Source organism: Eutrigla gurnardus (assembly GCF_963514095.1).
Source record: "Eutrigla gurnardus genome assembly, chromosome: 10".
Lineage (NCBI taxonomy): Eukaryota > Metazoa > Chordata > Actinopteri > Perciformes > Triglidae > Eutrigla > Eutrigla gurnardus.
Window position 1 is genome coordinate 5971464 of NC_139924.1, and position 12289 is coordinate 5983752.

Here is a 12289-nt window from a genome sequence, read left to right on the forward strand (position 1 = left end):
CTGGAATGGAAGATGGCCGATATACATTTTCACATAGAAAGCATTTTTGTTTATGATTTCTTTTATGAAAGGTAATTTCAATAATTGCAGAATTTAAGTATTAAATACATTCTAATTAAAACCTATTATACATCTGTGTTAACTGTAGGTCGACCAAAGGACCACATACAACTCTCTTCATGTATTAGAAAGATCACTCTCTTCATTATTTCCCTATAGCTCCAGTAACATGATAGCAGCTAATAGATGGCCTCAACGTCTTGATGGACTACAATTATTTTTCATGCATGCTGTGGAACTACTTTGCAAGTTCCTGGGAAATATTCTTACCTTGTGTTGAATCTATGTGTCTCCTCTAATGTTGGGTGTTGATGTGTTTCTCAAGAATGAAATTACAGAAGTGTGGTAGTGAGGGATTACATTTTCAAATTCAGTAAACATTACCTTTTACGAATCAAAGTATTTTGAAATTTTAAGAAATGTACCTGTCATCTCTGTGGTGCATAACCATAAATTAGCCTTAGCCCTAACAGCTAGGGGAAGAAGACGTTAACATAGTTTGGATGCTTATGAGTGATGCAGAAGGACAGCCTCTGCCAAAAGAGGCTGAATTTGCCTTCAGGTAACTCCAGCGTTGTCTTGCATAATGTGTCTTGTAAGCTGGCTAGCTAGCAGGTATATCCAGTGGGTTTTGTTCAAAGTTGGGAGGCTGAGTGAAGCTTCATTGTGAGGATGAGGGCCGTGTGGGGTTGCCAGGTCTAAGCTAGCTGTTCACTCTTGGTGAAGCTTCACCGATAGGCTGGCGGCCCTTCTTTTGTATTCCTACACTGTTTTAAATACAGAAATGCGTGTGGGTGTGATGTCCTTGGACGGAGCTTGCCTTTCTAACAGATAATCAGTACATTTATGTGATTGCATATTCCAGGTACAAAACAGCATAAACATAGAGTGACTTGCACATAAGTCCTTCCTACTAGTATTTGCAACGATTAAAGTTGCCAAAGAATGTAGACATACTATTTGGATGCATGACAAAAGCTTGTGCGGTCCGACAGACGTCTAGGCCCACCTCGGAGCTGTAGACAGAGGCAGCCAGACGGGGAGGGCTGGATTTATAAGAGGGGATAGAGGCAAAAGAGCAGAAATGAAGAAGACAGCTAAAGTAGTCAAGAAATAAGTGCTGTTGTACTCATAAATGATAAATTAATCTCATAATGCGTCAGCCAGACAGTTATGAATGCACTGCATCGCCGAATGGCTGACAGTAAAGGTTAACCGAGAGGTGATCTTGAAATGCAGGATATGGAAAAGAGAAAATAGAGCAGCCAAGACAGAAAAAAGGGAGTGAAGAGGGTTGGTGAAATGCTAGATCTCTTCTGGCAGAGGTTGGACATAGTGCAGCTTTAGGCAGCCTATTTTTCTTGTCAAGTCCTCAGATTCAATAACAAGATAGCACTCTTCAGCGTCCACAGGTTCCTCAATTCATGACTATCTGGAGGACAGAGGAAAGAAAAAGGACAATTTGAAACGTTTTGGGAGAGCAGCAGGATCACATTTCTGCAGGCCAGGCTTTGACCGAGTCTAATTCTAATTTCCTCTTTCACAAGCTAACGCAAAAGGAGTGTGTGTCCATCTGAAATAGGGTCCCCCGGTGGGAAAGACAAAATGGTGTGTGTAGGTCTAATACTTGCATGTGTAAGTGTGTATGAGATTGTTTAAGAAACGTGGATATGATGAGTTGGAGAGTTGGTGACTCGTGTAAGATTGAGAGAGGAAAGGAGATATTTTCCTAGAGGACAAGCTGATGGTGGATATACAACCACAGAGAGAGAGACTTAGATGGAGGGAGAACTCCTGTGATATTAAAAAAGTAGGTGCAAGGCAAAAAGGGATGAAAATGGTTTTGAACATATGGGCCTCTAACTGTGGAGGACAAGTGAATCTCAAGGGGGAAATCCCACATATCGCTGAAGTGCAATTTGTTTTATTCTAAACCTTCCAGGCAGTTAAGTTCATAGATGTGAACTTAAGTGATGCCTTTGCAAAGGTAAAGTGGAGGCCAAAAGCAGCCTGGTGCTTAAATGAATAACTTAATGTTTTGTTAATAATCTAAATGAACTTTCTTTTATTGATCACGTGTGCGTCGTGAATTATTCCTTTACCCGTCAAGCCACTCTGAGTATCACATCTGACCTCCAACTATGGTACTTTAGGGCAGCTCCAGCATTTGTGTCATCATCCGAGAGACAACTGTAACCCTTGAGATCTGGACCTTGAGAGCCTGACTCACAAACTGGGTGTATACGTTTATCACTGTTTTTTAATAATCTGAATTTTGCAAAGTATTGATCGAATGCAATAAATAATAATACAGTTGATATTGGTTATGAGTTTCTCAGAGATGAGGAGGAGATCTGAGGAAGTATGAAGGGCCAATTAACCAATTGATAAATTGACTGTGTTTCACCTTAATGATGAATATGAGATCGGACATACGAATCCTGACAGTCGAATGGATGTCATGTATTTTGCCTGGTACATGGATCCAATGTAAATGTGTGTGCTTACTGTACATATGTTGGTAAATATAGTATCTCTCTCTATGCCTGCATCAATATCTGCCACAGGGCAATGCTTTTGCACACTCTCATCCTCTGGTTTTTCTTTTTTGTTTAATCCATTTGGCTCTTTTTTTTCTGTCTCCACACTGGAGTTTTACAAAGTCAAGCAGATATGTGAAGCATCACACTGAGTCCAACACAGATACTAGATGACATGCCCTTCTCTATTTGTTTTGTACTTTTACTTTCTAGCTTTTCTTTGGGTTCTTTAATAAATGAATAGTGTTCATCAACTCTTATCCTCCCTCATTCAATTTCTCTGCGTGATTGTGTGTGTGTGTGTGTGTGTGTGTGTGTGTGTGTGTGTGTCAGAGAAGAGTGTCTGGTGCCTGGGGTGAAATCAGGCAGATAAAAGGCAGTGATGAGGTCTGGATCGTCAGCATCCTGACAGCTGTAGATTAAATTAAAGAACTTCTGACAAATCAAACAGATTTCTCTCTCTTTCTCTCCGTCTCTCCCTCTCTCTCCCTCTTCACCCCTAGAGCCCTCATCAGGCAAGCTGGTTGCGGAACTTGAAACAAAATGGATTTCATCTTTAAGGGCTTGGGCAGGCTTTGAAACAGCACCAGCTGCCGGGCCTGCTTGTCTCTCTTTCTTTCTCTTTTGGACTCGTTGCCGTGCCTTTTTTTTTTTCCAGATACTTCAACAAACTTGAGCCATATTGTGACAGATAACGGTAGAACATCAGTACTTCAAACCCTGACAGTAATTGAGAGATGAAACGGACACATTTTCCAGGTTCTGAGAGGCCCACTCCGAAAAGCACATCAAACATTCCCACTCGGGATTCCAGGGAATGGCAGAGAGCGGCCCTCCGCTCCCACTGGATCTAAATGCCGTCGTAATAAGATGTTAGTACTGTCTAATGTGGTCTATTGGCAGTTAAACCCCACTCTGATATGAAAATACAAGTCAAATAGGCCCACTGCTGATCCTGCTGAAGCACACACAGACGCTCAAAAAACCGTCATGAAAATGTGTCTGTCATTGAAATATTGCCTGCCCCCTGATGTGTAACCCTCGTGTGACTGCCAGTTTAACATTACACAGATTTATAATGGATGTCTAATTCAGACACATGCTGCCCCGCAAACGGAGTAACTGACATCTGTGTCAGTTTTAAAAAATGGAATTACTGCCTGAGTGCCATGTTACCAGACTACTGTAGTCTTTATCTTTGCATCTGCTTACAGTTCCACATGCTTTTCCATCCGTTAATCAAATTAATTTAAAAATAATAAATGGATTGTTTAAGATGAACTTCATACAGCACGCTTCTGGACCAATTAGGACTATCTCATTTTTTTGGTACTTGTCTGATGGATGTTAAGCAGAAATAAGTTAAACGTGCCTCACAGAGTTAAACTATGTGAGGGGCTGCAACTATTTTCATTATGTTGATTAAGCTGGTGATTATATTCTGGATGAATCGCTCCATTTAAAGAAAACATTTTTGCTTGAAAATGTACTGCAATAATTACCTGATTATGAAAATGGTTGCTGACTAATTTTCTGTCGATCACTGAATCGATTAATAAAGAAGTAGTTTCATATCTACACAACAATCTCCTATAAGGTGGAAGGATGAAGGAGATCTGGGGATTTCTAAATTGAAAAAAAAGAATGAATAACTTTTCCTGAATTGTTTTATTAGTTTGGTGAGTTGCTGTAAAAAAATGTTTTCTTCTCCCTAATGTCTCCAGACAGTCAGAGGAGTCCACTCCTGAGGGAAACACCCTAAAAGTATTAGACAAACTCATTTACAGGACAACTTCAAGAATCTTTTCTGTCACTAGAGAGCAGTATTGGGCAGCGATGGGAGGGGAGATATGCCAATCTGTGTGTGTGTGTGTGTGTGTGTGTGTGTGTGTGTGTGTGTGTGTGTGTGTGTGTGTGTGTGTGTGTGTGTGTGTGTGTGTGTGTGTGTGTGTGTGTGTGTGTGTGTGTGTGTGTGTGTGTGTGTGTGTGTGTGTGCGTGCGTGTGGCAGAGAGAGAGAGAGTGAGAGAGAGAGAGATAGAGGATGTAAAAGAGTGTACTCAAAGCTTCAGCAGCTGGCCAAACAGACTGAGCAGGGGTTCAGGCATGGTGTGTGTGTGTGTGCGTGTGTACGCGTGCGTGCGTGTGTGTGTGAGTGTGTGAGAGTGTGTGTGAGAGAGAGAGTGGTGCAGACTGCTGAAGAGAGGCCTTCTTCTTACCCGACTCCTCGGCCCTGCTGCTCAAACTAACAGAATTAATAGGCTCGTTTGCCAAGAAAAACACTCTAATCAGTGGGTTTCCTCTCATTAAAAGTTAATTAGTTTGACACGAGTTTCCTGCAGAAGAAAGTATTGGCCACTTAGAACTCATTAGAGCCAAAGGAAAACATCACACTGAGGAGAGGAGAGAAAGGAGGGCACAGACACACACACACACACACACACACACACACACACACAATGTAACACAGTACACACACGGAAAGACTCACGCTAGCTGGCACATCTACACATTTACAATACTTTGTTACTCCAAATTGTTGGAGACATATGTAAACATGCATGCCAGCATACATATACATATAGACACACATAACCGTTACATGCACATGTGCACACACACACAGATATACAATACTGTAACCCCATCATATATGATTCCTTCACCCCCATCACTCACCCACCCACCCACCCACCAGAACAAATGGAACATTTCAGTTAACGCTTTCCACCCTAGTCTTTTTGTTGTTGATTACTTACAGCAGGTCCTGAAGTATGTGAAAATAATCTCATTCATTTGAAATAGTTTATGGCAACACAGTAAGTTAGCAGCAGACTACACAGACACTGAGCTGGTAAAATATGGAAGGAAGTGGTTCAGGACAAGTACCAAAATCAAAACACTGCAATTCATGAGTATTATATAGCTTGACAGTAATGGTTGCCAGGTTGCTATTGGCAACCATTTTGAGAAATTGCCAACCAATTCTTGCCAACCACTTTTTTTGTTAACAAGAAGGGCAGCAACCAGCAAAACGAGCACCCCGAAATACATTTTGTAATATTTGCTGCATGAGTGATTATTTGTTTTTAAGCTCACAGAGAACTGTGTAGTATCTTAATTAGTCAAAATATAAGGTGCCTTAAAATGGCAACCATATTTTAAGTTCTGGCAATTAAAAACTGACGCCTGATTGCCAGACCATCACCCATTTTTAAAAGTTATTGTTGAGTCCTGGTTTTTATTGTAGTTTTATTCCAAATAAATGATTGATGATTTTTTTTATCCTCATACTCCCAGGCGGTTAAGATAATGACCTCTGGAGGTCCTCTAGACTGCAGACGGTTGTGGTAGCCTTTGTGATTAGTCTTTATTTTCAGATGAAATAACTTCACAATGTGTTCATCTTGGCAGGACTTGTTACAATTATCTGGTAGGCTGGTTGATGAAGCAGCAAAAACATCACATTCAGTTCTGTTCTGATTGTTATTTCTTAAATTGTGTTGAGATTTTATGTTTAAGTTCTATGTGAAGTACGCAAAGAAAGTGGTGAGGACGTTGTGGACATTGTTTGAATCTTCAATCTAAAAATACTGGACTACTCATAGTGTGATGTGTCCCAATCCCTAAAATCAAAATAGTTTAAAAATATGAATCAAGACATAATTTCAACATATGCTAATGTTTAATGTGTTTAAAGCATGTAAATACAAGCAGCAATATATATAAAATTGGTTGAGTGTTTGACTTAAATACAGACTTATTACAACATTTAGACAAAACACCCAAGTCTCAGACTCAAAGTCTGACTTTGAAGACAAAGAGGACAGAAGTCATAACAGACCTGAGAGTAGAAAGGAAAGGAAAGGTGTGTGTCTGTTATAAAAGTAAATAAAAAGTAGGCTATTATGTGACTAAAACAGACCACATTTTAGTGCAGGGAATTATTATTATATTCTATTATCATATCCCCAGTACATCAGGTGGATGCCAGTCTCTGCCACCCCACACCGTTAAGTAACATAGACACACACAGAGAGACACACACACTCTCAAAGCCTCCCCCATTTCCTCCGTCGCTCCATCTCTCCAGTCTCACTGATCTGTCCGGTCTGTTCAGACTTCCTCTTCTTAATGAATCATGAAGTTTGACTTCTACTCCTTAATAAGCCGTGTTTTGAGGCGAGCGAGTGGAAAGTGCAGAGTTTGTTTTCCTTTAATTAGCCCGGCAGGTTCCCCGGGCACGGGTCTGAGCGAGTGAGAAGGGCCCGGGCCCGATGGAGCAGCATCAGACGAGGAAACGCTGAGAGGCAGCCGGCGCTGCCAGGTGGCCGTAAGACGAACGGGCGTGGGCACAGACTGAGACGGGGCAGGAAACATAGAGGCACGGTGCTGCGAAGTGAAGCACAATGATAGGAAATGTCCTGGAGAAAACACACTCGCAAGTGGTGAAAGAAGCCTGGAAAGGATGGAGGGAATGAAGGATGAGGAGTGAGGAAAGGAGAGAATTGGTGGACAAAGACGAAAGAAAGGCGTTAAGAAGGAAAGAATGTTAAGATGGAGAAAGAAACGGGAAGCAAGGTAGAGGAGGAAAACTGTGTTTACTGTAACTTAGACTTGCATAGTCTCATTTTATGCTACTCCTTTACATTTCAGCTAGGAAAATGTACTTTTTACATGATTACATTTATTCACCAGTTAAAGTTATTAGTTACTTAAAAGATTAAAGGCCCGGCCACACCAACATCTTTAAACTACTTTAGAAAGAATGAAGCTCGAGAGTCACTTCTTCAGTTAAGTGTTTTTTCGTTTAGTTCAATGTAAAACTAGTCCTATATAAGCGCTTTTATATGGTTGGTTGCTGGTCAGTCACTTACCTTTGACAGTAATCACATTACTGTGGCTCTTGGAGTCTTTTAATGAGCTTCTAACCATGAAGTAATGCACTTTGTATTGCATCTTAGGTTTCAATGTTGCAGTGTTTTCTGCTATTAAAGCATGAAATGAGTTGAGCCATTTGAGTTGTTGCAACTGAATACACACCAGAGAGAAAATAATGTGTTGTTTATGCCAGGCTCTAAGCTATTTGTTATACTTAAGTATTGCTGTAATCAATTCAAAGCAATCCTCGGGGCATCATTATTATTTTGACTGCATGTCTCGGTGTGTGTGTGTGTGTGTGTGTGTGTGTGTGTGTGTGTGTGTGTGTGTGTGATCACAGGTATTAGATTCTCATCAGAGCGAACCTTTGTAGAGTCAATATCAGAGGCTTCACCTCAGAGTCTGACCTTTCCAGCCTGTCCCTCCTCTAAAAGACCCCCCACACCCCTTCCCATGTGTGCGCACACACACACACACACACACACACACACACACACACACACACACACACACACACACACACACACACATGCATTCAGACACACACACCCCTACGCCCCCACGATCAATCTTCCCTCGGCCACTACGACAGCAAAGCACAAAGCCAATCACATCAACACGGCTGGGATGCCACACTCACCCTCTGACGAAATGTCACTAGAGAGGCTATGTCAGGAGACCTCGGGCCTGTTAAACATCTGTGTGTGTGTGTGTGTGTGTGTGTGTGTGTGTGTGTGTGTGTGTGTGTGTGTGTGTGTGTGTTAGAGAGAGAGAGACCTAGAAGATTCTGGTTGCAGATGTAGAAAGGAGTTGATAAGGATTGTGTATCTATGTGTGTAGTTGCAGCAAGAAAGTTAAGTTCTTTGACTCACACACAACAGACAACGGACTAACCTTATCACCAGCTGGTATTTCAGCAACTTTCGTAACTTTTGTGAGAAGGAACAGAGTTGAGGTTTGTCCATGGGGGATCCCTGTGGAGGCTATAAAGATAATGGCATTATAATGTCAATAAAAGGGCAGCAGTTTATAGGTTGGTTAAGAGACAGCCAAATAACAGTCACACAATACAATAAAGCTATAATATACTTTCGTTAATTCATCAGGAAATCAATTTACATCCCGCAGACTCAGGTCTTACCCTGAATGATTATGCTTCACACACACTAATTAAACAATGATTTTTTTCTTTCCCAGAGTATATTACAAAAAAAGGACTCTGGCCAATCAAATGCTCCATGGAGCCCCGCCAATGCTGTGTACTGTATACTGTCGCCTTACCTGGGTTACATTGTGTTCCCGTGTGAAGTGGGATGCCAAGACGAGGCTTCAGAGCCCGTCTGAGTCTCACGTCCTACAGACAGCCGTCTGCGTTCTCCTGCCAAGCTCACCTGGACGGCTTCACCTGTGCTGGTGACCCAGTGGTGCAGCGTAGCTCTGTATGTGTAGAGCTGTTGGCTGAATCAAAGAAAAGTGTTGTGTAACACTGGTGTGTAAGAAAAAGGTTAGCAAGGTGCAGGACATACACTCACAGAATGAGAGATGCTCTGCGGTGCCAGATGACGGTTCTTTGGCGAGCTTTTGGTGCGATACTGACCGTTTTTCTTGTAGTGACGTATAGCATCACTTCAGAGTACTGACGCACATCAAAATGGGTCTTTGTGACCCAACATAAAAACAGCTGCTTTTTATGTTGTTGATTTCATTGACAATTTCTACACCATTTCAAACGGTAAGACGTGAACATATTAATATGGGATAACTATTTATATGATGAATCAAGTCAAATCAGTTTTTTATCATATAGAGCAGACAGAAATACAGACATTCCAATTGTTACGCTACAATATGAATATGGATCAAAGCGGACGTTGAGCAACTTCCAACTGCCGCCAAGCCACAAAGAGCTGGAAAGAGCACTCTGTTTTTGTTTTACATTTTCTTTTCTTTTTTATGTAAAATGCTTCTGCTGTGAATGCAGGTGAAACTAGGTTGTGTCTGAAATCACTCACTCATTCACTGCTTCCTAATCACTAAACAGGGAGTTCTATGTAGAAGACAATATAATGAGCTCATCAGCATAAAAACATTTCGGACACTACTCTGCTAATTTTCTCTGCACCGTTATTTACGTCACTGCTGTTGCACAAATAAAATGTGCCAAATCAACATCGGCTGGTGGACCATCCATAATAGATAATTACATATTTTTGTAATAAATACACATTGCAAGCAAATTTGTTTTAATTTAAGTTCCCCTGGTTAGCAGTGCCGTCTAGGGATTTTACTGTGAAAGGTAAGACTTCCTCCTCCAGTGTTTCGTGTGTAAAAAGAATTGCAGATAGAATGTCAACTAATGCCATATTGTCTGTGTATTATGCAGATTAAGAGACCAAATTAACTAACAACTATATTTATTTTATTTTTATTTTTAAATAAATATTGCAAGGAAAATGGTGTTAAAGTAATCTGTACAAAGAGAACTGCACACAGTTTGGTTGAGAATAGCTCTGAGGACTGTGGGATCAATTCTGGCTGGCAGCACCTACATCTCAGACATCACAAACATTTGCATTGTTTGATTGTGGATAAACCAAGTTTAGACATAAGAGTATTAGCCCTGAGGTTCGCCCTGCGCTTTGTGTTTTTTAAATATATATTTATTTGTTTAGGGCAAAGTGGGGTTATATTTAGAGAGATTGATGTTCTCTATTTACAGAATGAATTCTATTAACCAAACAAGAGGTCACCAGCTCTGGCTAGCAAGTTGGGGCTATGGGAGTGTCTGGAGTTGAACAATATCAGCGTAACCTCTGCTTTAACCCCACATATGAGCACTATTGATTCATTCACTTTGAAGAGGTCCTTGAAATTGTTTCGATAAGGAACTATTGTGGCAGTCTATTGGGGCATCCAAGGCACCAGTCCAAATGAGAATGTCTCCAAGCTGGAGACAGATAGACAGACAAAATTACAAAGGCTGTGAAAAAAAGACAGACAGAAAAAAAGGGAGAGAAAGAGCTATAAAAAATAAAATAAAAAAACGGAGAACTCCTTGTCTCAGAAACAATGACTTTCCTGCCGATAGAAAGCGATGCCTGAGCTGTTGCAATATCCATGTCTCTGACAGAACTCAGGGCGTATCAGGCTTATTGCATTACCCGAAAAAAAGGGAAAGGGTAGAAATAATCAAAAATGCATCAGAAATAATGCACTTTTCAGACTCTATCCATCATTGTTTCGGCACCCTCGATCCTTTACGAGAAGTGAGTGAGCGCAGGGAGGGGGGCGAGGCGCTTGCTCCCGCTCCCATAGCCAAAGAGGAGGATGGGTAATTAAATTGTGTGTCGCTCTCTAAGAACTAAAATGAATGAAATAGATGAATGCTATTGCATTATGCCACAATCGTGACCTGCAGAAAACTAATGGCAGAATAATAGTTTTAGGTACTGGCTCTATTTCTCTGATGCAGACAGCCACTTGAGTGAATATGCAACTGTACTCACAGTCAAAATGGTGTGTCCTCCACCGTGGCTATGTAATGGTCTGTCTGTCTTTCTGCAGTATATGTCTGTCTCTCAGTCTCTGGGCCTGTTTATCTGAATGCTTAGATCTTTCACAGCTCCATCCATCCACCCACCTTTCACTCCCGAGCTGTCACGCTCAGATCAACCTATTTGCCAGGCTAACATGGAGTCCAAAGTGGCTGAACCGATATAGTTTTTTTTTTTGTTTCAGAAGCAAGCAGGCAAACCAGCGGTCTTTCTCTCAATTCAACATGCCTCCCAGAGACAGCGGCCTTGCTTTGTAGTTTGTTGACTGTAAAGAGTTGGGGAAAATTGTCCTGAAATCCTGAGCAAAAAGCAGTGTAAATAAAAGATCAAACCAGGCCTGTGAGCAGAACCAGCGGCCTGGTACTCAGTGCAATAACTTACCACGTGTCACCACCTATTAGCTTGATGCGTTCAGCCAGGGTGGGGAGAGGTAGCCAGGAGCTTTTTTCCAGCCGCTCTGTAGTACAGTACAATCACCTGAGGAGATACAGCTTATTCCGCTGTAAAGAAACGCAGCCTATTGAAGCTTTGAAGTTTTATAAGTTGCTCATTGTGGATTGTTTGCAAAGCAAAGATTAAAGTCTGCGAAATTAGAGTCCGCTCACATTATGAAGGTTTCTTTCTGTTTGAAGCAGGAAGGGAGAGAAGTCTTAAAATTATTTTTTAAGCTGCAACAAATGACAGGTTTTACTTGGTTGTAAGTGTTGCAGCATCTTCCTCACTGGTAAATGATACACAATTGTTTAAACTGCAAAATAAGCAGGAAGTAATGTACAAAACATGTATGATACTTCCCACCAGATGCATTTGCCGTCCCCATGTGGCGCCTGGCCAGAAGATGGCAGCACCCTGCTATACTTTGGCCTCCTCTGATCTCTATTGTGTCCACCGGTCTGTTCACGGATGTGCTGTGTCCAATGATGGATAGAGATGTTTCGTGGCTGCACTCGCTACAGAGTGTAGGTCACTGGGCTGATTGGGGGGGCCTCGCCGCTGCTCTCTACATTTAAACTTGCTGAACCAGTTAACCGCAGCGTTTCCTGGATCGGCCCACGAATCAACTGCTGATCAACAGAATCGCTCATGACACGTCCTGGCAGCGAATACTAAACATAACTTAACAAATAGCTGTCTGGGGAAATGAACGAGAAGATCCCAGCCGTCTCCGAATACACAAGTAGACAAATACACACAAGCCTTTTAAGTGACTGCTCAAACTTCGCAATAGCCTTGAAGTAAAAGTTGTCGTCCTATTG